This window comes from Cetorhinus maximus, chromosome 7 (genome assembly GCF_964194155.1).
Source record: "Cetorhinus maximus chromosome 7, sCetMax3.hap1.1, whole genome shotgun sequence".
Lineage (NCBI taxonomy): Eukaryota > Metazoa > Chordata > Chondrichthyes > Lamniformes > Cetorhinidae > Cetorhinus > Cetorhinus maximus.
This window is the reverse complement of record NC_135885.1, coordinates 60,199,095-60,224,517: the sequence shown is the minus strand read 5'-3', so window position 1 is coordinate 60,224,517 and position 25,423 is coordinate 60,199,095. Positions and strand designations below refer to the sequence as shown.

Here is a 25,423-nt window from a genome sequence, read left to right as displayed (position 1 = left end):
GGCAGTGGAAAGAAGGCAAGCAGCCCAGAATCTTTGACAGCGCAGGCTGCTGTGTGGCAAGAATAAGGGGCTACATTGTTTAGGGGGTCCCCTGTGCCCACTGGAGCCAACACCCCCAAGATGGTACCCACCCTTTGTCCCTCCCCCCCTGGCTTCTCTAACCTGATACCCACACCCCCTGACACCTCTCGCTAGGGTCTTCCAGCTGTGCCCGCCCAAAATCCTTTGACTTACCTGAATTCCAGGAGACATCTTCACTTCTTTTTGGGGACTGTTGTAGTCCCAACAGTGGCCACTACTGTTTTCTGGTGCTGCCGGGGTTATCAGATTGGCCGGCAGCTCTCTAGGGTGGGGCTCCCTATCCCTGAGGAGTGGGAGTCCCACTCTGCACTAATCAAGTCTGCCCCCTGCGTATTATTGCTGTGGGGCAGCCAGATTTCTTGTCGGAGAGGTGCCAACTGACTTTTGAATTGATGGGGCTGGTGCGGGTAATCTGTCCTCTGTAAAATCCACCTGAGGGAATAGACTTTTTTTGATTATGGATGAGACCTGCTGCTTGCAATTTCTGTGCCATCTGGAACTTCAGGACACTTCATTGGAAGATTTTTAGCCCTCGTTGTGGGTGGGCATGGAGATGGGTCGTTGCAAAATTTCAGGCTGCCGACTGGCATGCCAGCCCCGACTCCATCCTGCCTCGGGCCAAGATTATGACAAGTTTAGATAAGGTAGATAAACAAAAGCTCTTCTTATTAGCTGGTCATACAAGGACTAGAGGACATATTTAAAGTTTTCGGCCAGAGGTACAGGAAGATGTGAAGGACAATATTTTTACGCAGCGACTAGTAATTACCTGAACAAGGGTGATAGAAATGAAGGTGTTCAGTGATTCCCAAAGAAAATTGAATAGGCATTTGAGGGAAATAAACATGTAGAGTTATGGGGATAGGTTGGGAAAATGGGTCTGTATTGCTGTACAGAGAACCAGCATGGACTCAATGAGCCAAATGGCTTTCTCTTGTGCCATGACTCTATGATTCAAGAAAAGTTCTTCCTTCTTCCTTCATATGTATTTATTGACCACTTTCATCTAATTTGTGATTTAAAAAAATCTCTCTGCACCTCATAGCTATAATACATTAAAAAGCTTGTGTAGAATTCCCTGTAAATGTTACATTTACTTCCTGCAGCACCTTTGTCGATAGAAGCTTGTTGTTATGAAACAATGTGTCTCCTGAATCAGTATGGACATTGCGAGTGCTATTTATATTTAGTGGCAATGTATCTTTTTCTTTCAGGTATAGTCTCTCTTATGTCACTATGCTTCCTTTCCTACGACCGGAGTTGTACAGTGACTAAGTGTACCAAGGGTGCCTCTAATTATCAGAAGGCGTGGTTGGAAGTTGGCCTCACCTGGTTGTACTCATTTCTTTGGACTGTGCCCCCTCTCTTTGGCTGGAGTGCATATGGCCCTGAGGGGACAGGAATCACTTGCTCCGTTCACTGGAAAGCCCACACCAGGGGTGGAATGTCCTATGCCATTTGTCTGTTCATCTTCTGCCTGGTTCTCCCCATCTTTATCATGGTCTGCTGCTATGGACGGATCCTTTATAAAATAAGACAGGTGAGTGGGCTGTTGCTATGCAAGATAAAATAACAATCCACTGGTCAGTGCAGTCAAATTTCTAGGGTAACCTGTTTAGGATGAAGACAAGAGCAAAAAGCCTCCAGAATAAAATGAATAGAGTTAAATCCTGGACTTGTTAGCTGTTGAGCAATGATTTGCTAGTGTGTGATTGTTTGTTAAGATCATCTAAGACTCCCTGGAAGGATCTAATTTTGTTCTTTTGATGGAAATGGTCTTCAGGTCTTCAGCAGTAGCTAACATAACTCCTTGCAGAGAGGCCGGATAAATGACAAATGAAATCCAATATAGTGAAGTGTGAGGTGGTTCATTTTAGTGCCAATAAGGAGGCCACTTCTTGTAAAGTAAGAAACTAACTAAGCTGGAGGATCAAAGGGATACATAATTCGTCTAAAATAGCAACTAAAGTTGATAAAGCCATAATGAGTGCTTTTCTGGAGGAATACAATATATATACACAGGGATGCATTATTAAATTTATATTGAACCCTGGTTATATTACATTTGTAATACTGTACACAGCTTTTATTTCCAAACTGATGATCATATCAACACCTATAAAGTGGCAGTGTTTTTAGAGGTTGGGTTTGGGCAAGAATTGTGGGAAATTGCTTGAGGATCTAGGCCACACTCACCCTTCTCCATTTATAAGTATTGGGGCAGACACCAGAATAAGTGGTACTGTTTTAAGAAGGTTAAATTTGGTGCAATATTTTGGGTCAATTTTGCAGTGGGAAACCATATCAACCCCTTTTATTGCCCCAACACTGCCCACAAACAGGCAACATATAAAAAGAATATATAACCCAGGGAGTCTCCACCAGAGCAAAAAATTAAACAACAGCAAGGTGGATGTTTTTGAAGCTTTTTTTTTGTTTTAAGATAGATGGAAATAGTATTTTTTGTTGTAAACATTCTTCTTCCCTACACTTGGAGATAAAAAGAAAATAATTGTGTAGTGCATAGAGACAGGCTGTTGATCAATTTGTGTAAATCCAATGAAAAATAGAAGGAATAGAAGTAATCATACCAACTGAAACTTCAAACCATCATTTAAGTACTTCAGTAAAATAAAGATTTTCTGGAGGAAGGCACTTCAGAGGCTGTTAAATTAAAAGGTGGGAGCTCAGCAGTGTAGTATAAGAGTACCTAGCATAATAAGGGTTAATGTGGGACTGGAAAACAGTACCATCCACTGTGTGATGTAAAGAGACGCATGACCTGAGACTAGGGTCAGTTGTGGACTGGACAGAGACCTGGGTAGAAGCAAGCATAGAATTAGCTCACAGCTTGGGCTGTACCCAGTATATATGTACATAGTTATGTGTGATAAACACTGAGGGCAGAATTTAGCCCTCGATGGGCAGGCGGGCCCCACCGGCTCGGCGGCGGGTGGGCAGCCGAACTCCGCCGCCGAAACAGGCCCCGCCGCCATTTTAAGTGGGCGGCCCAATTAAGGCCCACCCAGCGGGCTGCCCAATGGGAAGCGCTATGTGCTTCCTGTGTCGGGGGGAGGGATTCCCCAACTGTCAAAGTGCGCTCTTTCGTGCATGCGTGCGAAAGAGCGCACTGCTCCCTGAGACTAAGTGCTGTCTCAGGGAGAGCGCTGAAAGGTTTGTAAACTTAAAAAACAAAAATTAAAAAAATTATTAACATGTCCCCCTCATGTGACAATGTCACATGAGATGGGACATGTTAATAAATATTACATAAACTTTATTAAAGATTTTTTAAACAGACATGAAACCCGCTGCTGGATGAGGTTTCATGATTTTACTTCTTCTCGCTGGGGCTCCTGGCCTGCCCGCCAGCCTTAAGGTTGGATGGGCAGATCCTTTAATTGCCTTAATTATCCTGTCAATGGCCTCAATTAGCCATTGACAGGTCGGCGGGCGGACAGCTCATTTCGCTGTCTGCCCGCCTTCCTGAATATTTAAATGGGGCGCGATGATGTCGGGGCTTCTTCTCGACGTCATTCCCCATCATTTTCCCTTTCGGCGAGTGGGCCCCGCCCCCAAATTGCCGACAGGAAAATTCTGGCCTTAATGTTCAAAGCATACAAGAATCAGAACCTCTTTGTGAGACCTACTGAAGAGACATACAACGTACAACAAGCAGCTCTTTTGTCCAATCTTTGCATATATGTCATGCTCTATACTGGTCCAAGACTTAACTTACTCGATCATTTCATTGTACATTATTCATCCCCAGATATAGATATTTTAGGAGTAATTTGAGTCCAGTTGCCCTTTCTCCCCAATACAATAACAGCAAGATCAATGATCAAAGACTATAGCTTTTTATTTAGCATTTTTAGGATTTTGAGGTAAGAACCACGTTGAGCTATGTGCTGCATCGTGGTGTTTGCCCCTTGTTATCCAATTGTGACTTTGAAAAACACTCAATATCATTTAAATGCATAAACTTAAGGGGCTGTATTATACATGGTTGGGGGAGTGTACTGCTCGATAACAGGCTCTGTGTGGCCTTGAGGAGGTGAGGGTGGGAGCAACTCAGCAGCTCTAGCAGCCCCAGCAGTGCCACAACGTATTAGTGGGCGCTGCTGGGGCTGCAAGTAAGCCCCACGATGAAGATGACATGGCCTCCGGAGCGAGACTGAGTCCAGGGTTCTGGACAGGGAGGGATAGGAGAGCCTAGAGAGGGGGTTAATGGGGCGGGTTTTGGTGGCCAGGTGGGATGTGACAAAGGCGGGTGTTGTCATATACCTTTAAGAGGTATCAGCATGACACCACTAGAAGGGAAATGTGTATTGTGATCCAGTCTTAGGGCGGAATCATTCCAGATTTGCATTAAGTGCGGTAGCGGGTGGGAAAAAGAACGTTTTACCCATCGGCCGTGTTGTCCCAACCCCGCCTCATTAATCATGCATTCCTGGGAAACATGCCGCTTCGATGGTGGGTGGGCTGTCATTTGCCTGCCACGCCGTCACCTCACCACTTCCTCACTCTGAGTGCTGTATTTAAAGTGCAGCAGGCACACACCTCTCAGTCCTATCAGTCTAAGACTGCTGCACAGAAGACATGGCCCCGAAAGGAAAGAAGACTGCAGCCACCCCACCCCACCCCTCACCTCAGTTTAGTGACGCGTCCCTCAAACGCCTTTTGGTTGCCGTGGAGGCCTGCTGTGATGTTCTCTACTCCTGCTCTGGCCGCAGGAGGTCCAGCAGTCTCACCACTCCAGCTTGGTAGGTGATGGCAGTGGTGGTCAGTGCCAGTGCAGCACAGAAGAGGTTCGCCATCCAATGCAGAAAGAGGATGAATGATCTCATCCGTGCCGCCAGGGTAAGGCAATCATCTCATCACTGTAAACTCACATACTCACAAGCCCACCACACATTCACTGGCAACTCACTCACTGCCAGCTCAAGGGACATCATCACTCATTCACACACAACCTCACATCTCCATCTGGCCTCATGTCCTCTGGAGGCTGCCTCCTCAGCCCTCACCATCTTGAGGCCACTTGCACAGATCAACATGTGCCCCCGCACACACCCTGGGATACCCCCCTCCCCAGTACAGCCCTCGTCCTGCAGCCTCTTCCCTTGCCTAAGGCCACACCTCCCCCTTCCCTAAGCTAGCCCTAGCCCTGCAGCCATTGAAAAGCCACCACTGCCTTATGGTAGGTAGAGGCCTGTCTGTGAGCCCCTCTAAAGGTGATGTGATGCTGTCTGCGAAGCCTGGCGCTGATGACTGCAAGTTCTCCCTGAAGAAAAGTAGGCAAACAAACCTCGAAGTCCCGAGCAAAGTGCAGCTTGCCGGGTGTACGTTACTTATGCGGCGGCAATTGCAGCCCGCCATTGACAGGCAGAGCGGATGATTGCAAACTGGTTTCACAACGTCGTGAAACTGAATTTTGTCCTTCTCGCCATATTGTCTGCTCACACCGCCAAACATCCCTGCCGCCAATTGGCATTCTGCACGTAGGACAGAATTTTCTGCCTTTCGGGTGGGTGGGCCCGACCCAATCTCTGGCGGGCGGGGAGACAATCCCTGCAGGAAGAGTGGGCCCTGCCGCCATTTTACATGGGCGGGCCAATTAAGGCCCACCCAGCGTGACGTCCACCGGGAAGCGCTATGCGCTTCCTGTGCGAGTGGGGGGGAATTCCCCAAAAGCGAGAGTGCGCTCTTTCGTGCATGCGCACAAAAGAGCACACATCTCCCTGAGGCTAAGTGCTGCCTTAGGGAGATCGCTGACAGTTCTAAAAACATTAAAAATAGAGAAAAAAAATCCTTCACATGTTCCCCTCATGTGACATGAGATGGGACATGTTCATAATTTACACTAAAACTTTATTAAACTTTTTAAATCCCTACATGAAACCTCATCCCGCTGGTGGATGAGGTTTCATGTTTTATCTATTCCCCACCAGGGCTCCTGGCCTGCCCACTAACCTTAAGGTTGGACGGGCAGGTCCTTTAATTGTTTTAATGATCCTGTCAATGGCCTCAATTGGCCATTGACAGGTCGGCGGGCGGACAGCTGATTTTGCTGTGGGCCCATCTTCCTGAAGATTTAAATGGGGTGGGATGACGTCAGGGGTTCCCCCCAACGTCATCCCGCGTCATTTTATGCATCGATGAGTGGGCCCCAGCAGTTATATCTATGTATAACTGTTTTCATCTTCCTAGTCTTAATAAATGAACCCACAACTTATTTACCCAATCCCTTATGAGCAATTGCTGCATTGTGTCCTGTACAGTAAATAAGCCCAAAGCATTGTATCATTATACTAACATGACATGGTGATCAGCGGTGATAAGACAGGTGGCAGCAAGACTAAGTACAGGTACAACATGGTGAACAGACTCAGACTGTGCTACATGGCATGAGATGACCCTCAAAGTTTTGGTCAGACCTCAGTGAGGTCGCAGCATCAGAGAGTGTTGAGAATGCAGCGCCGTGACTGCAAAGAAAAGCTTTGAAGACACAGTGCCCAGCTAGTGCTCAAATAAAGAGCTGATAAGCAGATAGATCGCTCGTGGTGAGAGTTCAGTACATAGCCTGCCAGTTTCATGAGTGGGACAGTGTGTCGAGAGGACCAGCACCAGGCTAGCCCAGTCGGGAAAAGTGAGTGACCAGGATGTGGGCTGGATCGATAGCAAGTGAGGGAGAGTCAAACAAAAAAAACTCATCATAAACCAGAGAAGGTTACAATGATAAAGGGTGGCTCTGGGAGTTGCTGAACAATAAATTGAATAAAAAGAGAAGGCTCCATTACTCTGTGGTGTGTTCCCACCACAACTTGTCTTCATAGACAGAGTTTTGAAAAAGTTTTTGAATGTGGCTACAGTGACACTCATTCCTGGTACTATAGAAGAAGAAACAACAAAGGGATATTGTCAGAATGTCCACAAAATTCCCCAGTTTGAATTGGGATGCAGCTAACCTACTATCCAAATTCAAAATGTTTACACAACATACAGAGCTACGGTTTCTTGATTTAAGTGTGCCTGAACCAGATAAACAAACCATAAAAATTCACCTAGCAATTGGGAATGAAGGGCTACACATGCTGAACATGTCAGGATTAACAGAAGAATAGCTAAAGGATCTCCAAAATATATGGACTACATTGGAAGACTGGTTCAGGATCGAGTTAATCATCTGTATTCATTGACTAGAGTTCATGTCATTTTGACAACAGCCTACAGATTCCATAAACCACTTCATCAGCAGATGCAGGGTACGTACTATGAGTTTTCAAATGCAGAGCCAGCAGACAGAATTGTTGAGTTGGTGATTGCATTCACTCCCATGGAAACATTCCAGAAAGACCTGCTAGATAAGCCCAAAACATATGGCATTGAACAGCTACTCAAGGTCGACAAAGCTTATAGGTCGTAAGTTCAACCCCAATTGTTGACGCATTCACTAGAATACCCAAACCTAGCAAGATATGTGGAAGGTGTGGTCTTCTGCCTATCCCAAGGAAATACCCAGCTCTTCATCAATTCTGCAAGGCATGTGGCAGAAAGGGCCATTAACAGCAGCAGTGCACCATAACAAAGGTTGAAGCAGCTACAGCAGGTCAACAAAGCTTACAGGTCCTAAGTACAACCTCAACTGTTGACGCACTCACTAGAACATCGAAACCTAGCAAGACATGTGGAAAGTGTGGTCTTCTGCATGTACCAAGGGAATGCCCAGCTTTTCATCAAAATTGCAAGGCATGTGGCAGAAAGGCCATTGGCAACAGCAGGCACTAGAGCAAAGGCTGATGGAGCCACAAAGCTGTGTTCTGATCCAAACAGACCGTACACAATGGGTGCCTTCAAGCAGTAAGAACGACCATCCGGTATCACGTCAGAAACATATACATGAGGTGATTGACAAACTAGAAAATGATGATGCTGTGCACGACAAGATGAAGAGTAATGAACACATGTTTAATGCCATCAATCTCGTAGATGCCATCTCACTGTCCAAAGTGTTTGCCAAGATTCAAATTATCCGTCCTAAGAAAGTTGGTAACCATTGACCAGGATTGACACAGGGCCAAGTGCCATCATACTACCCATGCAAATTCTAAAAGACATGTATCCACAGACCTGGATAGCCATGGTGAAACCTACTGCTGTGAATTTTTCAACGTATAAAGGTTCTCTAATTCCATGTGCAGAATCCATGGTCCTGGAGTGCAAATATATTCAATCCTCCTGTGTGCCACAGATGTTCTGCACCATGGAAATTAAAGGGAACTCCAGGGTAGTTGTCTCCCTAGGATTGTAAAATTACAATCTTGAAGCTTTTGATAATGACTGTTTCAGTGCTTCAAAGAGGTATTGGTGGTCTTCGTGCTACGGGAAAGGCACATCCTTTCTCAACAATTCCCTTGGCATTGAAGATTTTTGAATGAAATAGGGAATATATGGAGGTAAGGAACTAAAGAAACCTAGACATCTTTGAAGATTGTCCTTATCTTGAGGAGTTGGTATGGCCTTAATGTCCTCTGTTTAACTTGGATCGAGACATATGCCAGCACTGGAAGAAATTGATCTGCTGCGCGTTGATGTCACATTTCAGACTGTTGAATACCAATCCTTCATTATGTGCTGCTCGCATCAAGAAGTGCAGATTATGGTCATGTTCTTGCTTTGTTCTTCCCACAACAGCAACGTCATTGGTGATACAGATGCACCTAGCACAGTGCATGTAATACAGTCCATGTGAGCTTGAAAAAGATCCTGGCTACCAGATAGGTGGAAAGGAAGTTGTTGAAAACAGTATCGTCCAAATGGGGTATGAAATGTAGTAAGCTCTTGGGACGTCTCCGCGAGATGTACCAATCAGTAACCATGCTTGGCATCAAGTTTCGAGAAGAATTTTGCACCTGCAAATCTCGGATTTAACTCTTCTAATTTGTAATGACAACGTCTCAAAGCTGTGTTTAAAAGTCATGGATCTTAATGGTCCATCTTTCTTTGTGACATATGTGATTGAGCTGCACCAATCAGTGCACTCTTGTACTCATCTAATGATGCAGTTTGTTTCTTGTCTCTATACATTCCCAATTTCGTTCAAAAATCTTCATCGCAGAATGCCATGACCTCACACTATTAACATTCTATGGAGTCAGTCATTCATCTCAAGGCAGATCAATCTCAGAAACTATTCATTACCTCAGTTCACGGCCTAACATTGAAATATCCAGCTAAAAGCAAAAAACTGCGGATGCTGGAAATCCAAAACAAAAACAAAAATAAAAATACCTGGAAAAACTCAGCAGGTCTGACAGCATCTGTGGAGAGGAATACAGTTAATGTATGACTCTTCAACAGACCTAAGGAAAAATAGAAGAGAGGTGAAATATAAGCTGGTTTAAGGGGGAGTGGGACAAGTAGAGTTGGATAGAGGGCCAGTGATAGGTGGAGATTGCCAAAAAATGTCATAGATAAAAGGACAAAGAGGTGTTGACGGTGGTGATATTAGCTAAGAAATGTGCTAATAGATGACATTAAGCGTAGAAAGCAGGACGAGCAAGGTACAGATAGCCCTAGTGGGGGTGGGGTGGGGGGAAGGGATTGAAATAGGCTAAAAGGTAGAGATAAAACAATGGATGGAAATACATTTAAAAATAATGGAAATAGGTGGGAAAAGAAAAATCTATATAAATTATTGGAAAAAGGGGGGATCGGAAAGGGGGTGGGGATGGAGAAGAGAGTTCATGATCTAAGGTTGTTGAACTCAATATTCAGTCCAGAAGGCTGTAAAGTGCCTAGTCGGAAGATGAGGTGCTGTTCCTCCAGTTTGCGTTGAGCTTCACTGGAACATTGCAGCAGGCCAAGGACAGACATGTGGGCATGAGAGCAGGGTGGTGTGTTGAAATGGCAAGCAACAGAGAGGTCTGGGTCATGCTTGCGGACAGACCGAAGGTGTTCCGCAAAGCAGTCACCCAGTCTGTGTTTGGTCTCTCCAATGTAGAGGAAACCACATTGGGAGTAGTGAATGCAGTAGACTAAATTGAGGGAAGTGCAAGTGAAATGCTGCTTCACCTGAAAGGAGTGTTTGGGCCCTTGGACAGTGAGGAGAGGGGAAGTAAACGGGCAGATGTTGCACCTTCTGCGGTTGTATGGGAAGGTGCCTTGGGAGGGCGTTGAGGTGTAGGGGGTGATGGAGGAATGGACCAGGGTGTTCCGGAGGGAACGATCCCTGCGGAATGTCGCCGGGGGGGGGTGAAGGGAAGATGTGTTTGGTGGTGGCATCGTGCTGGAGTTGGCAGAAATGGTGGAGGATGATCCTTTGAATGCAGAGGCTGGTGGGATGATAAGTGAGGACAAGGGGGACTCTATCATGGTTCTGGGAGGGAGAGGAAGGTGTGAGGGCGGATGCGCGGGAGATGGGCCAGACACGGTTGAGGACCCTGTCAACGACCGTGGGTGGAAAACCTCGGTTAAGGAAGAAGGAAGACATGTCAGAGGAACTGTTTTTGAAAGTGGCACCATCAGAACAGATGCAACAGAGGCGAAGGAACTGAGAGAATGGGATGGAGTCCTTACAAGAAGCGGGGTGTGAGGAGCTGTAGTCAAGGTAGCTGTGGGAGTCGGTAGGCTTGTAATGAATATTGGTGAACAGTCAATCACCAGAAATTGAGACAGAGAGGTCAGGGAAGGGAAGGGAAGTGTCAGAGATGGACCATGTGAAAATGATGGAGGGGTGGAAATTGGAAGCAAAATTAATAAATTTTTCCAGGTCCAGACAAGAGCATGAAGCAGCACCGAAGCAGTCATCGATGTACCGGAGAAAGAGTTGTGGGAGGGGGCAGGAGTAGGATTGGAACAAGGAATGTTCCACATACCCCATAAAGAGACAGGCATAACTGGGGCCCATGCGGGTACCCATAGCCACACCTTTTATTTAGAGGAAGTGAGAGGAGTTTAAGGAGAAATTGTTCAGTGAGAGAACAAGTTCAGCCAGACGGAGGAGAGTAGTGGTGGATGGGGATTGTTCGGGCCTCTGTTCGAGGAAGAAGCGGAGAGCCCTCAGACCATCCCGGTGGGGGATGGAGGTGTAGAGGGATTGGACGTCCATGGTGAATAGGAGGCAGTTGGGGCCAGGGAACTGGAAATTGTTGATATGATGTAGGGTGTCAGAGGAATCGCGGATGTAGTTGGGAAGGGACTGGACAAGGGGAGAGAGAATGGAGTCAAGATAGCAAGAAATGAGTTCTGTGGGGCAGGAAAAGGCTGACATGATTGGTCTGCTGGGACAGTCCTGTTTGTGGATTTTGGGTAGGAGGTAGAAGCGGTTCGTCCAAGGTTGGGAGACTATGAGGTTGGAAGCTGTGGGAGGAAGACCTCCAGAGGAGATGAGGTCAGTAACAGTCCTGGAAACAATGGTTTGCTGTTCAGTGGTGGGGTCATGGTCCAGGGGGAGGTAGGAGGAAGTGTCTGCAAGTTGACGCTCAGCCTCTGTGAGGTAGACGTCAGTGCGCCAGACAACAACAGCACCACCCTTGTCAGCAGGTTTGATGACAATGTCAGGGTTGGACCTGAGACAACGGAGTGCAGCAAGTTCAGAGAGAGACAGGTTAGAGTGAGTGAGAGGAGCAGAGAAATATCCAGAATGTTTTGACAAAATTGCCAGTTTCAAGGAAGATGCAACACTTGTAGGAGAATGCAAGTCCGTCAACTGAACCACCACGTAAGTACAGCATCCACATACAAGACAAATTGAAGATCAAACTAGACAAAATGGAGAAAGATTGCATCATTAGCAGAGTACAAGAGCACACAGATTGATGCAACTCAATCATATGTGTCATCTGTGATGACCTTGGTGGGCATCCTCTGGAAGGCCAAGATCTGGAGGGCCCCGGCTAGCTTTCAGGATCCTGCTGTGTGGCAGTGGCACCCGCCTTAGCCTGTTGAGCTGGAGCTGATGAGGTCACAGGAAGAGGGGATTCGGATGGTCCGGGCACTCTGGGAGTTACCTGGATGGATAGCCACGGAGTGTGCACCTGCTGATCCTCCTCCCTATGGGTGCCTCAAGGCCCCAGGTTGACTCCTTGAGGAGAAGGGGTAGCTGGAGTGAGATCGAGCTGTCCCGCACCCCTCTCACATACACACTGTTGGAGGCCAACTATAACGTCAGCGATGGAGTTGAGCCCACGCAGCAGTGCAGGAGCAACGTCCTGGACCAGGTTCTCCATGCCGGCTGCCATCCCACCAGTGTTGACCTCGGCGCTTTGCAATGCTGGCACTATCACCTCAACCTGAAGGTGGACAGACTCCTCCATTGTGCCTCGCAATCTAAGGAGTGCAGCGGACATCCCTTCCTGATGTTCCCGCAGCTCCAGCAACTGTGACATTACCGAGTCTAGAGGCTCATCGTCTGACTTGGACTCAGCAAATATTTGACCTCCAACACTCCTCTGAGTGCCAGACGACTGGGAAGTCCCTGCCACCACCTGCTGTGGATCGGAAAGTGCAATGTGCTCACCAGATTGTGATCCCGAGGCTACTCTAAAGCTAGGCCTCACTGAGGTGTATGCCTTTGGTGGAGGGTGTGAGTGAGTGCTATGATGGTTCTCCAAAGAGGGTGCCTCCAGATTCTTCTTCAGAGGTTTCTTCAGGACTTGATTGGAGACCCTGGGTCATGGACTCTGTCGGCTGTTTCCCAGATGTGCCTGTGGAAGCAAGGGGAGATAATTAGTGCATAGCAGTGGCCTGTGAAACAGCACACATCAGTCACTGCATGGATGCCTGATGGATGTTGCACTGCTGGGCCCTCACTTGGTTGAGCACCGCCGACCTCACCGTCAGCATAGGATTGGTCCAGATCTTCACCGGCTAGCTGGATGGCTCTGTTTTCAAATTCTGTGAGGACCTTGATTTCAGGCATTCATCCACCAGTCTGCAACTTCTCCCTAATGTTGTGCGCCAACTTGCCCTGCATAAATAGAGATGGAGAAAGTGTAAGCAGGATGCCTGCCAGGCCAGAAGATAAGTATGCCTGGCATGTGTGGGTGGTGAGTGGTCCCATGGATGGGATCAGAACAATGAAGGTGTGTGTGAGAGAGTGAATGGTGATGTCCCTTGCACTTGCAGTGAGTGAGGGCCCTCTGGATGTGTGATGAGTGTGTGAGTTGAGAGTGAGGAGAAGAGTAACTTACCCTGGTGGAACAGAAGAGATCATTCACACTCTTGTGGCACTGGGTGGCTGTCATCTTTTGAAGGGCACCGCCGCCCAAGCTTGGTTGGTCACGCCACTGCCATCCTGCGGCCAGAGCGGGGGTAGAGGACATCACGGCAGGCCTCCACGGCATCCACGCCTGCAACATGCGGTTAACTAACAGTTTGATCCCTCCTGGACCATATAACTAGGTTTCAGTTGTCCTTAGCCATTGTGTTAATAACCATGGTTCTTTGTCTGAAAAAAGGCTGTTATACTTGCTCATGTATCCAGTTTGAAATAGGTGATATGTCCATTGACGCAAACACCTGTGCTTGTGTATCTATGGTCTTTGATCTCACCTAAGAAACATTTTTGTTCCTCTTGTTGAGATTCCTCAATTTCATTGATGGCCTTTTGCATGAAGACTTTCTCATTATCCTCTGTAAACTTAGAGGTTTTTGTTCTGCACACCTTCCCAAAGTGTCCAAATGTTTTGCAGTTAAAGCCTTCTGCAGTGCTTGTAGGGCACTGTTCACGCCTGTGGGGCTTTTTGGTGCTACAATGCTGACATGGTTTGATGGTGTCTGGAACTTTTATTCATATGATGTCTTCTTCTCTAGAGTTTCTTTGACATTCTTTTGTTTCATAAACTGTACGGTCACTGAGGGTTTTCTGAGTCAAGGCTTTTCTTCACCTCGGAGTATGGCCCTATTCTGTTTATGGACTTCTGTTTATCTCACCAAATGGATTGCTTTTTCCAAGGTTAAGTCTTCCTTGGGTTGCAATAGGTCTGACAGGGTGTCATTGGTAATACCAACGACAATATGTTCTCATATTAATTTTGTTTTTAGGTCTCCTTATTCACAACCTTTAGCAAGTCTATAAAGGTCATTATCAAAAACACCAACTGGTTCACCTGGTTTCTGGACCCTTATGTTGAATTTGGTCCTATCTATAATCTTGTTGCTCCTTAAATTAAAATAATTATCAAAGGCTTTTAAGATTTCTTCAAATTTGTCTGATGTCTCATTAATGCTTTGTCTTCCAATAACATCATCTGCAATTATTCCAATAGAGTACAGTAATGTATTGACTTGTTCAGCCTCAGATTTATTGTCCAAACCTGAAGCAATTCGGAATCTTAAAAATCTTTTCCTCCCAAGTGCCCAATTCTGGGTTTGTTTCGGTCCTTCCATATGCCCAAATCTCTCCGATATTGTGAATTTAGAATCCATAGCTGCTCTAAGCTTCTTTATGGCTTGTCTTAATTTTAAAAATTTCGCTTGCAGTAATGCAGTTTTCCTGCACTGATCAACCTCTCACTGATACTCGCTGTGGTCACTGACCCTTTTTGGTATTCACTCCTTAAACTTTGCAGAGTTTTTTAATTAAAATTATTTGCTTGAAGTTTTTAATAAGCACTGTTCACTGCTTCCCTCCTGTTGGGGAATCATATACATGCAGCCAATTTTTTTCTTCCATTGTTGCCTTGCGGTTGTCACATGTAATGGTGCTGGCCTCATACCAAGACTGCAGGATTATGGAAACCTGCACTCGCTAAGGATGGAATTTGCCCAATGCTGCCTGCTTATTGTGCTGTTAAATTGAAGATTTTTACCCTTTTTTAAGGGTTGCTGACTATTCCTCGCTCATTGCTAGGTTCTCCGACTCTGTTGCTGGATCAAGATTTTTTCACAGACCATCACGTGCTGTGGTGCAGCCCTTACTAAGTTGAACAGTTGATTTCCTGCCCCTCCCTGCCTCCATATCTTCTATGGAGCTCTTTTGGTGTTCTTCAACTGTCTTACCGAATTCTTTAATTTTGGCATTCATTTTTCAGGTCAGCCTGGCAAACTTCTTTAAAGTTGATTTTTCAGGATTTTGGGACCCTACATAACTGCCACCATGTTGCATGTTGGCTGTGACTGACTAAGGAATGATTGCTGAGACATAGGTATGCCTGAGCAATAATTGGTTCATTGGATGAACATAACTATATTCAGATATACATGACTAGGTGTTACTCAGTCTAAGCCTTAAGCATTCTCCTTCTTGACTCTTTGTCATGTGTCTTTTACATCATCATATGGGTGATATTGTTTCTGCAGTCCCACATGTTAACCCTTTCAACCCTGATCACCCTAATACTACAAATATGATAGGCAATTTCAATAACACTGCTTGCAATAGTCACTTCTTATACCTGGGTAGAAGTGGGGAACATCTTCAAATCTTCTTATGTCAGTAAAGAATAGTTGATAGAAGAAGGGAAAATGGCCATATAGTTCCTTATTTCCTGATAATGATATGACTGTTAAAAATGTCAATACAAGCATCTGCATGAAAAGTAATTACATTTGCTTGTCCTATAGAAATATCAACGGAAGTCCTTCTTCCACAGCTCACTGATGCCAACAAAGATGAGTTTTACTTCCGATCAAAAGTGTAATTTCTTTTGTGCAGGCTTAGAAGGCCCTTTTAAAAAAGGCTATATAATTATGCTTGTGGAAAATGTCTGTTAGAATGCCATAATATCCTTTATTATCTGAAGTTACATAATACTGTAAGGATAATACCCAGATACACTGTGAGGTGCAGCTATGTTATACTTGGAGAGACCTGTGAATTAGCAACATAGCAATATGCACCATGTTTCATCATTTAAAGTGCTTTGAGATGTTTTGATTTGATGTGTGTTATATAAATGCATGCTTGAGCCCTACTTCATTGCATGTTGACTTAAACTGTATTGAGTAAGCAACTGCTGGGTGATGTCATTTCCTCAAAGTGAAAGCTGGAGGGCTGAATCATGCCTGGATAGTTCCTATTAGCAGCCAGATACAGGAGTGTTGGTGATAGCCTGGGAGCAGCTTGAGCATCTGCCCTCTCAGTTGCAGAGGTGCCTGGCTGGGCAGGGAAAGAAAAGAGTTCATACCCGTAAGAGAAAAAGGGCATTTTATTCTAAAAAAAGAAAAATAGCTTTTATTTCATATTCATTTTAAAAATTCTAGTGGCTACTTAGCAGTCTAACTGATGGGAATTAAGTGATTCCTAATGGGCCCGAATGATTTATAATGCTTCATCAATCTGAAGGAACAATTTATGTAAAAGTTAACAATGTCCTAGGTGCTCCCACAGCAAATTACTGCTCAGCCTTCGATGCTTATGTCTACCTTCATGATTCTTCCATGCCCTAACAAATTAATGCTGCAACTCTTTTTCCACTCCCCCTTAGCAAATGCTGCCGCTTTCCCCAACCCCATCCACCGCCCCCCCAACCCCATCCACTGCACCCCCCCCAAACCACCCCCACAGCAACCGCGCCCCCACCAACCGATTATTGCTATAACTCTTCGTCCTTGCTACTAGCAGTCTTTCTGGCTTCTTTCCTCTTTCCTCCCCTGAAAGTGGCATTCCCAGCTGGTCCTCTGCCTAATCCCCTGGTATAAAAGATTGCGCACTGTAGGCCAGAATTCCTGATGTTGCAAAAATTCATACCTGCATTATGCAATGTTGTTCAAGCACTTTCAAAAGGGATAACAACCACAGGTCAGAAACTGGGAGCAGTATTTGGGAGGTGGGGCCTAGTCCACGGTGATTTTTGTTGAGAGTGCTGGCACATGCATAATACTGTGTCAAAAAAATTGCTGACATTCATACATTGCACAAAAGAAAGATAAAACTTGCCCTGGACTTGGCTTAAACACCGATTATTCATTAAGTCCCTTCCTGATTCCTTCAACACCCATTCTAATCTTTCTTTAACATGTATTTCTCTAGTTCCTGATACACAGTTCACCACCCTGAGGGTATTGTCTTTAAAACACAATGGCTATCCACTTTCTCAAACAAAGAATCATCTATGACTATAATTTCTTCCAGAATCTTCATCTTTGTTCAGGCTGTCTGCTCCATTTTTTAAATTGCCTTTTCTTCTGGGACATTATTACTTTTTGCAGTGTTGAAATGTGCTTCATATCTTCTTATGCAAACCTTAATCCATCCAATATCTCTAATTCCTTGGTTTCCTTCAGCACTTGTCCCTCTGACATATCAGCATTATTCTTTGTATTGATCTCAGCTCGAATCCATAAAGATATGTTTTAGCATGGTTTTATCATTTACCCATGATGATTCATTTACTGAACTGAATGCTATCCATTAACTCTTAAAAATTCATTCATTTCTGTCTTGCCATCTAAATTCATGACACTTGGAACTAGAAATTTGGCTCAGTAGCGCCTGGTTTTTCAGTGCTACAGGTATCATTTTGCGTCCAAAATAACATCTACAGCACATGGATACAGGCCGCACGGGTCGCTATTTTTGGAAGGGCCAAACAAAAAACACCCTTTACTCATGCCTGAAGCGTTAATTAGGCCAGTAACATATGCAAATAAGAGGTCTAACACCTGCTCCTGTTACTTCTTGCAACTTGGTTTTCACCCAAGGTAGCCACGCCAGTGTAGATTGCCTCCAGGAAAAAAACAGAATTTAAAAATGTAATATTGACCCTAATCACTGCCTCTGCTGGTCTCAAAATTTCTGACTTCTTTCATGACTTTAGCCTCTAGGACCCACTGATCTTATTCCACCATTGGCACCAACCTCTTAGTCCCCACTGACAGCACTCCCAACCCACCAAAAAATACCTCCGATCCTCATGATCTTGTTCCCTGACCCTGACAACTGTCCAATTGCACTCTGAGGCTCAACCATTCCTCCTCCAGACCCCTGCAATCTTACCCAATCACTCATGTGAAAATTAGTGTACGAATCTGCACAGGCTTTGATTGCTGTACGACCTACCTGATAATCAAATCCAAGGTCCAAATTGTTGGGCTCCTCAGACTTTCCCATCTGATTGTAGGCTGTTAGTGCTCTGTAGGTAAGGCAGCCAAAAACAGACACTACCAAATTTCTAGGCCTAGTTCTTGAGGGTCAGAGGTCATGTTTAAGTTTACTGATTGAAGACAATTTCACATTTCTTTATCCTTCTATTGTATCTGTCCCCAGTTTTTTGAGAAAAAAAAAATCAATTGATATCCTATATAACTCCTGTACAACAACATTTAAGTTGCACAAATTATATTTTGCTACCACAGACTTCATGGTCAGGAGCAAGGGTTGTAATTGTACTATATCTACAGACAGAGCTTTAACTCTCAGAGCAGTATTCTAGCATTTCTGAGTCCCTATGAAGCAAAACTGGATTCACAAACCTTTGCAACAATGTTCTGTTGTATTTGAATTAATTTGTGGTGGAAGGACTAAACTGTCTTATTTTATTTATAAATACTGTATATTGTGCTGTAAGGATGAATTATATGGATTCTATATCAAATACATATTTTAAATTTTTATATGAACAGGTTGGCAAGATCAAAAGGACTGCATCCCGTCGAAGAGAATACCATGTTCTTTTCATGGTGATTACCATGGTGGTCTTTTTTTTACTTTGCTGGCTGCCATATGGAGTTATGGCACTACTTGCAACCTTTGGTAAATCAAACTTGATAACGCCAGCAGCCAGTATACTTCCAACCATCCTGGCAAAATGCAGCACTGTCTACAACCCTATTATCTATATCCTCATGAATAAGCAGGTAAGACAGGGATAAAGTTTGTTAAGTGTTCCAGTTCTACCTAAAGTATGCCATCCTTAAATAAATATACAATAAAATTTGGCACAAATTTATCAACAGTGTAGCTTTAAAGGAGTCTGTGCCAAAAATAATGAGCTGCAAAAAAAAAATCCAAATTAGGTTGAAAAAACAATACCTTACATTGGAAATAATATACTGACTGGACTCTGATGATTAATAAATAATAAGGTGCTCAGATTAACAGCAATCTTCAGGTTAGCATTTGTATCATTGAGAATGAGAGTTGTAATATGTTCCTTAAGTGGGCATTGTACGGATATAACGCAAAGTAAAAAATAATTATAATAGATATGTAACTTTTGGATAGTAATACCAGTAATGCTTCTCATAAGTAAACTTTGAGCTTTCGGTTGGATTGGGGCTGCTGCCTGGAATTAGCCAAATGGGAGATATAGGAAATCGACAATGCTCCAACTCTTAGAGGGATTGTAGCTGTCATTAAAAGGGGGATTTACTTTGTTGGCAGGAACGTTAAAAGCAACAAGTGTTCACCACTAGAAAGCAATGTTGCAGCACCCACAAAGAATAAAACACAGAAACATGGAACATTTACAGCATAGAAGGAGGCCATTTGGCCCTTTATGTCTGTGCTGGCCAAAAAGCTATCCAGGCTAATTTCACTTTCCAGCTCTTGGTCTGAAGCCTTGCAGGTTATAGCACTTCAGCTGCATATCCTAGAATTTTTTGAAAGTGATGAGAGTTTCTGCCTCTACCATTCTTTTAGACATTGAGTTCCAGACCTCAGTCACCCTCTTGGTGAAAACATTTCTCCTTAACTCCCCACTAATCCTCCTGCCAATAACTTTGCATCTATGACCACTAGTTATTGATCTTTCTCCCAAGGGAAATAGGTCCTTTCTATCCACTCTATCTTGGTCCCTCAAAGTTTTATATACCTCAATTAAATTTCCCCCTCAATATCCACCGTTTTAAAGGAAACAGCCACTGCCTATCCAATCTTTCCTCATTGCTAAAATTATTTATTCCAGGTAATATCCATGTAAATCTCCTCTGTACCTTCTCTAGTGCAATCATATCCTTTTGGTAATGCAGTGACCAGAACTCTATGAAGTACACCATAGTGTTTTATACAGTGCTGGCAAAACCTCCCTGCTCTTAGGTTCAATGCCTCAGCTACTAAATGAAAGTGTCTTGTCTACCTTCTTGACCACCTGTCCTGTCCTGTCATATCTACCTGTCCTGCTACCTTCAGGGATCAATGGACATGTACTCCAAGGCTCCTCTGCTATCAACCAGACAACAAATTTTTGTATCATTTGTAAAGCTCTTAGCATGGCCCCTACATTTAAGGCCAAGGGCAAGATTTTAACTCATTCAAAACCCATCCACTTGTGCAGAGTTAAAATCAGGCCATAAATCATTGATGTAGACCATCAAAAGCAATACAGGTCGAATATCCTTTGTCCATACATCCAGAAACTGAACACATCCAAAAACCAAACATTTTTTTGAATAGCTATGCAGTTAATTTGTGCGTTAATAAAGCAATATAATATTATATTACAAGTGTACTAAGTGTTAACAGGTAAGAAGTAGGATGTATTAGAGTTGGCAAATGGAGAATCAACTTAGTATTTGTAAACTATAGCTAGCCTAGGCTTAGGCTATAGTAATGTAAGTAGGCCTAGGCTTACCATATATATAGTAGACCCAAAAAACGAAAATATCTGAATACCGAAGCGCAATCGGCCCCAAGAGTTTTGGATTAAGGATACACGACCTGTACTATAACACTGAGCCCTGCAGAACCCCACTGGAAACAACCTTCCAGTCACAGAAGCATCTTTGACTATTACCCTTTGCTTCTCACCTCTGAGCCAATTTTGGTTCCCGCTTGCCAATGGATCTCATAGGTTCTTACTTTTCTGACCAGTCACTCATGTGAGACCTCACCAAAAGCCTTGCTAAAATCCATGTTGATTATATCAAATGCATTACCCTCATCGATCCTCCTTGTTACTTCCTCAAAAAATTCAATCAAGTTATTTGGTAGTACTGAAATTGAGTATTGCTGAAAAAAGTGACATGTTGAAGCTTTTCATCTTGCACTCATCAGGACACTTTGTAAGAATACCAATGTAAGTAGAATTGTATAAGTTCCCCTTGTAAATTGTTGTTTTCCCCTTATATTGGTAATCTTGTAAAGTGTCTAGATGAGTGTAAGATGAAAAGCTTCAACATGTCTCTCCTTTTTTAGCAATACTCAATCAAGTTGTTCAGATACATTTCCTGAACAAATCCATGCTGGCTGTCTTTGATTAATCTGTGCCTTTCAAAATGATGATTGTGCTGGCCCATAGAATTTTTCTGCTGCTTTCCCCAACACTGAGGCTGTACTGATTGACCTATAGTTATTTAGGCTATCCCTTCTTCTGTTTAGAAACAATGGTACCATGTTAGTAATCCTCTAGTTCTCCAGCATAACACCTGTAGCCAGAGAGGATGAGAAAATGATGATCAGAGCTTCTGCTATTTCTTTGCCTGCTTCTCTTTAGCAGCCTATGAGATACATTTCACCCTGGCCTGATAATTTATCCACTTTCAAAGATGCCAAACCCCTTAATATTTCCTCTATCACTATGTATACAACATCCCACATTTCATACCATCTCCTTAGCTACAATGTCTGCTTCAGCCCCCTCTTTTTTGAAAACAGATGCAAAGTATTAATGAAAGACCATGCCCCAAGTTTCTTGCCTCCACAAGCAAGCTGCATTTTGGTCTCTAATTGGCCCTACCCTTTCATTAGTTACCTTCTTAGTCTTTATGGATTTATAAAATACCTTTGGGTTTTCCTTGATTTTATTTATCAATATTGTTTCACACGCACTCTTTACTTTCTGATTTCCTTTTTATTTTTATTCCTGCAGTTTCTATACTCTTCTAGCCTTTCTGCAGTATTGAGCTCTCTGTCTCTGACATAAGCTTGTCATTTTTGACTTCTTTTGATACTCTGGCCCAAACCTTCTTGTCAACATCGATGCTGAGTGCATTGACACTGTCTGTGAAGATTCCTGCAACCCGACCCTTTTACGATTTTTCAGCTGTATGAGACATAAGACATAGGAGCAGAAATTAGGCCATTCGGCCCATCGAGTCTGCTCCGCCATTCAATCATGGCTGATAAGTTTCTCAACCCCATTCTCCTGCCTTATCTCCGATCCTGGCTGAAGCATCGAAGGGTTGGTCCAGCCAGCCTCAGAGTAGATCGTTGGGCGCAAGAAAAGATGGAAGAAGGGAGGACACGCCCCTTTTTCACACAGTAGCTGATGTATGCAGACAAGTTTTTAAAGGTCCAAATTTTTCAGTGAGTGAGTGACATAGTGAATGGGTGAGTGGGTGAGGTGGGTAGGTGGGTAGGGTTGGTAGGTGGATTAATGGTTGAGGTGGGTGAGGTGAGCAGTGTAGTATAAGGATCTGGCATATAAAGGGTTAACATGGGACTGAGGGCAGTACCAGCCACACAGTGATGTAAGAGAACACATGACCTGCGCCTAGTGGTCGGTGTAGTGTTGAACAGAGCCATGTGTAGAAGCAAGCATGGAGACATCTCCTTGCTTGGACCTTCACTGTGCCTATGTTTATAGTTTCTAGCAGTTAATAAATACTTACTGTTGAACTACCTAAGACTACAAATACCTTAATGAGACCTACCGAACTACGTCTAACACCTTACAACAGGTAGCTAGGTAGGTTGGTGAGGTGGGTAGGTGGGTGAGTGGATAGTTAGGTGGGGTTAGTCAGCTGGTTGGGGGTGGGGTAGTTAAATCGGATCGGAGGGTAGTCTGCTCGCCTGGTGGGTAGTCCTGTGGTCGGGTGGGTAGTCAGGTGGTCGGGGGGGGGAGGAGATAGTAGGGTTGGGTTGGGGAGGGGGGATTAATTGTGGTGCTCAGCTGAATTATCCTGGTTTACCACTGAGTTAGACCAGGTATTAACCTGCGTAACATTTCCAGGATAAGTATGCAGCTAAGTCCCATGTATCTGACCAAAATCCCTGGCACTGAACTGAGGGTCGGATAAGGTTAAGCTTCCCGGTTAATTACAGCACATGTGTGTGCGTCAGAACTCCCACAGAGTCCTGGCGAATATCTCCTAACTTACATCCCATCTCTGATGATCAGGAGACCAGAAGATTTGGGACTCTATCTTCTTCGACATCCAGGCAGGTCTAGATTTAGGAGTCCCACTGTTTTTCTTTGTGGGAACATATTTGTTCTGAACCCTCTCTATGTCCTCCTTGAATACCTACCACTGTTCTGACACTGACTTACTTTCAAGTAGCTGTTTCCAAACTACTTTTGCTGAATCATATCTCAGCTTAGTAAAAGTGGCTTTTCCCCAGTTTAGAAGTTGTATTCTTTATCTATCTTTGTGTTTTTCCATAACTGTACTAAATCTCACTCAATGGCTGCCTTCTGCCTTGCAAGATGATGGTTTGCTCTGGTCAACTCTGTGTTAAGCATCACCTGATGTGGTTCAGGAGGCCTACTCTGGCATGGCAGTCTCCAGGGCCAGCTCAAGGCCAAGCTAACTGGATGGTTGCCCAGGGCACAATGCTCTGAGGGGTGCAGAAAATGGAGAGAGGGAGAGAGGAAAAAATAAATGAATAAAAAGAAAATAAATGAATAACTGGGAAATGGAATTATTTAAGGTATATGATTCTGGACTCCAATCTTAATTAGTGTTATTTAACTTCAAATTAGCCAGTAGTACACTTAAGTTCACCTTAACCTGTCATGTGACTTGGCATGGGTCTTGTTGAGTTCCTTGGAAAATTTGATTTGATAATGAATGAAGATTTGCATTGGGTTGTGTCTGAAGAGTCTCAAATTCATTATTGTGGAAAAATTGTCCAGAATGAAATAATTAATTTGCTGGGAAATGCTGTTCAAGAAAATATATTAAATCATACTAAAGAAGCCAAATATTTCAGCCTTATTTTAGACTGTACTCCAGACTTAAGTCATACTGAACAATTTTCATTTGCAATAAGACTTTTAGAGGTAGAAGATATTTCAGTTAAGGAGCATTTTCTGAGCTATAAACCAGTTATAGATACTACTGGAAAAGGATTGATTGATATGCTTGATTTTTTTAAGAGAATGCAAGCTGGACTTACCATCAATAGAGGTCAGGGGTATGATGATGGGTCCAATATGAAAGGGAAAAATAAAGGGGTTCAGGCATGAATCTTAAAAGAAAATCCACGTGCGTTTATATGCCATGTGGATGTCACTCCCTGAACTTAGTAGTTAGGGATAGTGCTGCAAGTTGCCTGGAATCGACTTCATCTTTTGGAACTCTCCAACGCGTATATGTTTTGTTTTCTGCCTCTGCTGTGCCATGCATATATTGAAAAAACATGTTAAATGTCTCACTGCAAAGCCTTTATGCGAGACCTGATGGGAGTGCAGAATAGAATGCCTCAAAGCTATTAGATACAAAATTATTGGAATCCGAGATGCTCTTTATGAGCTTTCAGAAAGCTAGTTTCTGATCCTACAATGCGACATGAAGCGGGAACTCGTATATCACAAATAGAAGATTTCAAAGTTTTAGCTATCATGAGCTTCTAGTATGATATCTTACTCAGAATAAATGTTGTCAGCAGAGTGCCTTGGTGGAACTGTCTACCGCAGTTTCATTAATGAGCAGTGTCACTGATTGTCGTGCAAATAGTTATGAAAAGGCACTAACATCAGCAAAAGATTTAGCTGCAGAACTAGATATAGAGCCTATTTTTTAAAGTGCAAGAGTAAGGCGTAAGCAAAGGCAATTTGTGTATGAGATTGTTGATGAAGTTCCTAATGCAGAAAATCTTGAAAGCCTGTTCAAAAACCATGTGTTTAATGTTATAGTAGACACAGCCATAATGTCTCTATCAGAAATATTGATACAGTTACAAAGCTTCAATAATTTGGGGATTTTTAACTAACCTAAAATATTTGCCAGTTAAAAATAAACTGACGGGTGCATGCCAAGGGTTGGAGGAGAAGTTAATGTATCAAGAAAGCAGTGTTATTAATGACTGCGATTCGCTGAGTGAATTAGAAATTGCAAGTGCAATATTTCCTGAAGGTGTAAAGTCCCCAATACAAGCAGTTTGATTTATCAACACTAAAAAGTTGCACTATGTTATGCCAACTCTGTGAGTTGCATTAAGGATAATGCTTACAATTCCAATAACTGTGACCACAGGAGAAAGAGGCTTTAGTAAGCTGAAATTGATAAATACATACTTAAGGTCTTCCAAGACACAAGAAAAACTAAATTCTCTAGCAATTATGTCAACAGAAAATGACCTTGTTAGAAATATAAATGTGGAAAGTGCTATTAAAAAATTGCAGATCTAATGTTGAGGAAAAAAAATTAGTTAGAATAATGGAAGGATTTGTATGCCTGTTGTTGCGTTTGATTTAGCTTTGTTTTTTTCTCTTTTTCCTTCCCTCTTTTTTTA

General features: G+C 43.6%; 1 pseudogene across 1 annotated transcript in view; it reads left to right on the top strand.

The window, feature by feature from the left end:
- LOC144682409 (opsin-3-like) overlaps positions 1-25,180 on the top strand; it is a 40,977-nt pseudogene extending 15,797 nt beyond the window's left edge. Inside the window, exons 2-5 of the transcript XR_013577025.1 lie at positions 1,296-1,621; positions 18,652-18,885; positions 23,309-23,409; positions 25,045-25,180. The product of XR_013577025.1 is annotated as an opsin-3-like (transcript). The remainder of the gene's footprint in view (positions 1-1,295; positions 1,622-18,651; positions 18,886-23,308; positions 23,410-25,044) is intronic.
- The last annotated feature ends 243 nt before the right edge of the window (positions 25,181-25,423 follow it).